General features: G+C 47.7%; 1 pseudogene; it reads right to left on the reverse strand.

Moving 5' to 3' along the window:
- Positions 1 to 364: 364 nt before the first annotated feature.
- On the reverse strand, positions 365 to 2,611 carry LOC147453681 (uncharacterized; annotated as a pseudogene).
- Positions 2,612 to 4,520: the final 1,909 nt, after the last annotated feature.

The raw sequence follows: 4,520 nt of genomic DNA on the forward strand, positions 1-4,520 counted from the left end.
CAAAAAATCCTGCTGATCTACTTACAAAAGGACTTCCCTCGAGAGCTTTGCGCATTTTTGCAAGCAGTTAGGTGTAGGGTAGTACATCACTTCTCTACATCTCTTGTATATTGGCTTGTATAGTAGCTTCTCTCACACTTAAAGTACCACATTGGACTTTAAGTGGGAGGTTGTTGGGGTATAAAGCCCAATGTGGTCGCCCAGGTAAGTGGGCGGGCCGCCAGGTATGTACACATATTCTTTTGTAAAAACCTAGTAAGAACTCACTATGCTCTACACATTACAGTAGAGCGAGTTCACCATATCGTCGTGCTCTTCTTCTCGCACTCTCTCTCTCTCGCGTCGCACTTCCGCTCGTACTCCTTCAGGAAGCTCTACGTGGAAAACTACATGCCTGATCTATCATGGGTCGCTCCTCGGTGGCACTACTCGTCGCTGCGGAACCACTGTCTAGAGAAGGCTCTATACATGGCTGGGATGCCTGTGTACGTGGTCTCCAAACAAGTCTAGTAGGCGGTCTCGTATCCCTACATCGTGTGTCAGTAGAGGTCACTCTAGTCCGTGTACGTCCAGGTATCTGTGGTGTAACCTCTATCGGCGTGGTGTCTCGAACGTGGTCTCTAGGAACCTGATCTAGCAATATACTGCTCGTGGCTGGTCTCCGCTCAATTGTGTGATATGATCGTGAATCGGAACTCGTAGATGGCACTAAGGCAGCATCTCCTTGGGGAGGCTGCTCTCTCGGTGGCTCACAGACTGTGGCACCACTATGCATGCTAGAAGTGTGGGACATCGATGCTATCGGCTCTGCGGTCTCTCTCGTAGAAGGAGCGACTCTCGCATATGGCTCTGGCTCGATAGCTATCTCTAAGGGCCGCTGTGAGGTCGGCAAATCTAAACAAGGATGCTCATAGGTAGCCAAGAACTGCATAATGGTCTCATTTGTGTCTAGGCTAGGGTCACTCAATGTGCGACTCTGTGAGGTCTCTTGCTGCACAACGCTGGAAGTCTCGTGGACGAGAGCGGCAGGTGGTGTAGGCTCCCTAACAATGCTCTGAGTGGTCTCTAGTCTCGGGGGTGCTGGAGCTATCTGTCGTGGAACACTCCTCAGAGGTTCTCGTGTAGGCTCAAGCATACGTGTGTCCTGAGCGGCTCTCTCTCGTGCGGTCACTCGCTCGTCAAGATAGGCGTCATCCTCATCGGGCTTCTCCCAAGGTGGTAAAATACGTCGCAACAAAGGAGGCCTAGGTGGTGATATCGCAACTGGTGTGACTGGAGGACTCGGAGCTCTCGGTAACCGTGGAGCTAGCATGGCCGTCGTGGGTAAACATAAGTCGTGATGCCTAAGTCGAAGGGAGTAGGGTAGACGTATAGTCAAAATGTACACTGTGTGGTCGGTATCCCTATAAACTCGCTCACGTGGATCTCCTATCAAATGTGCAAGAAAGTGTGTTGAAGGATCTCTGGATCCACCAATCGACAAGCATCTGTACCTACGACCGAGCTCGTCTAGGTAGGTCATGGTTTGCTCAACTCTGTGAAGCTCCACTAGCCTAGGATGTGTCTGCGTGTCTAGGCGATCGTCTGGGTGTGCTCGCTCAATATCATCGAAGTCAAGGGTCTCAATCGAGCGATACTTCTCTCCAAGCTCATCAATAAGGACTGCTCTATCGGCCTGTGTGTAGACTCTCACAATCTACCTAGGTAAAGACAGTGGTCGCTGTGGGTCTGCCATCCACACATATAAGTGGTCATGTAAATCAACATAGAAGGCAACACCACGCTGGTACTGGCCTATGATACATAGAATCTGACCCTCTATCTGTATCGTGCTACCTACGGTCTCTCTAGCCTCAAACGGTGCCTGAAGCGTAGTGGTCAGTGGTCTAGGGGCACTCATATCTACAATGTGTAGTCTACCGTGCCCGAACTCTGGTGCTCTCAACGGTGGTGCTGGGGTCATCGTCGCCTCTCTCGTATAGTCTCTAATAAGTGTCACCAGAGGCAGGGATGGGTCTCTAGATGGTGCAAGGTGTCGAGGTGGAGACTCCCTAAAATATGTCGCTCACGGGCTCTTGCTCTCAGTATCACTATGAATGGTACGCAAAGTACTAGCACTCGCCGAGGTGTGCATCGCTCTAGACTTGTGGTAGCTTGAAACGCTTGGTAGCAAATCAGGTCTAGGTGACGAGAACCCTGGCGGTGGTCTCCTGAGTGTCCAGGGTGGTGGCACTATGTCTAGAGGAGGTGAGGGACTCCTACTCGAAGCAGGGCGCTAGGTCGGTCGAGGATCATATGGCAACCCACAAGTCAAAAAGTAAAACTCAGTGCCTGCGGTGCTCTCGTAGCATCTGTCTCTAGGCTCGCCAACTAGTATCACAACATCTCTGGATAGGCGTCGACTGGATGCACGACACTCTAACTGATATCGACGCTGAGCACTATCAGTATAGATCACTCGGTGACCTACCCGCTGTAATATAACCTGCTCAGGGTGGTCGAATGCCTCAAAGCAGTCGTCTGCGTGTACTAGCTCTATCTCCTCTCGCCTAATCGAATAGTCGACCACGTAAGTGGCACAAAAATCATCTCTAAATGTACCATCCAGCATGTCGCCGGGACGGACTCGCACTATCTGGAATGTCTGTGTAGGGCCAAGGGAGGCACGACATTGGACAAAAAAGTATCCCTGTGTATCTGTGTAAGTGGGTCGGCCTCTGTGCTCGCCTATTAGCGTGAGCAATATATACTCGGAGCACTGGCTCGTCATGGCCATCATGTGTGTGCAAAGTGTACTCTCGACGTGTGCACCGGGCTCCTATGTCTAATCTCGGGCAATCGGGTCAATGGGGTGTGCGGTGCGGAATGTGCGGGGTGATGCGCGTGAACGTGTGTGTGCGAAGCGAATGTACAACGTGGCGCGCGTGAATGTGTATGTGTGTTGGCTATCGAATGCGGATGCGTATGTGTTCGCATGCGAGTGTTCGTGTGTGCGTATGAATGTACATATACAAGTGAAGGCGAGTGCAAGTGAATATGTGGACAAATGGGTGTAAAGTCTCCCTCTCTCTCTCGTCGATGTGGGAAAAAAACTCCTATCTCTCTCTCATTACATGGGCACGCACCCTATCTCCCTCTCACTACGTGATGCGGAAACTTGCTCTTCTCTCCTCTCTCGATTCTTTTTTTTTCTGGTGGGAAAGCCTCTAAGCCACACACCCTTCACTTTTGCAACTTAAGAAAAAAAAGCATCAATCTCTCTTTTGAATTGAAAGTGACAAGGAGGGTTTGTCTTTTTACTCTTATTGAAATAAGAGGGGGCACTATACACAAATTAAAAGGAGGAGGGGGTTTCTTTTCCATGCCATTGAAGTAACGGGTGCTACACAAATTGAGAGGGGGGACAAAGTGAAAAAGGGAACAGCTGAAAGGGGGGGGGGGGGGGGCAAAATGGAAGGGAGGGGAGGAATTAAGAAGGGGGGCAACGCCTTGGAAGAGGGGGGGTGTGGGTGTGTGTATGTGTATGTGTGTGTGTTTTTTTCTTTTTTTATTTTCCAAAATACCTCAAAAAGTAAAAAAATTTGCCCAAGAGCGTAACAAATAGCCGAAAAATGCGAAATTTAGCTCGAAAAATATGGAAAAGTCCCGGGCTCATGATGAATACGTCGACGGATTCGGATACCCAATTTTGTCTACATTTTCATCAATTTTTGATCAATTAATTGATTTTTTTGACATTCAAGGGGCAAAAAATTGCCTAAAAATACCAAAAATTATCAAAACATCACCGAAATTTTTTTGAAAATTAAGCAACCCCTTAAGCTCACTTAGACACACATTCTCACCAAGAATCACCCGCTAATTCATCATACATACCAAATGGTAGCAAAAGGCGAGATTCTTGGAGCCTTTTTTTGCGTTTTTTGAGCGTTTTTGGCACGAATCGACCCAAATCAAATCCGAATGAAAAGAAACTTTCCAAATCACTTTGATACCATATCGAAAACACAAATGTAGCACCAAAATGCATAAACAATCAAAACAACTCAATATGGCATCAAAAGCATACTTTCCAAATGACGATTTCAAAGAAAACGCTAAGTGCTTGACTACTTGAATGCGCAAACCAAATAAGCATTTTTGCAAGCACAAATACACTTTCCTGAATGTCCAATTGCACAAATTGAATGCTTAATGCTTATACCAACAAAAGGATGACCAAATCACACAAATCCGGCATCAAAAAATTGACATTCAAACGGATTTCAGAGAGCACACAAAGCACTAAATCCCAAACACCAAACCACCAATGCACACAAGGGACGTAGAGCACTTACATTACCATAATCAACGCATCGAATCCAAGTCCAAATGACGATTACACACCGTGTGTGTACGCGAAGCTCCGGATCCGGCGTTTTCACCTACAAGCAACCAAATCCCAAATGCATGATTTGCAACCAAACATCAACGATTTCAACCCAAAATCATGCACACCTTGCCTCTAATTAGGCACAACC

Source organism: Adiantum capillus-veneris, chromosome 7 (assembly GCF_014529385.1).
Source record: "Adiantum capillus-veneris isolate H3 chromosome 7, ASM1452938v2, whole genome shotgun sequence".
Classification (NCBI taxonomy): domain Eukaryota; kingdom Viridiplantae; phylum Streptophyta; class Polypodiopsida; order Polypodiales; family Pteridaceae; genus Adiantum; species Adiantum capillus-veneris.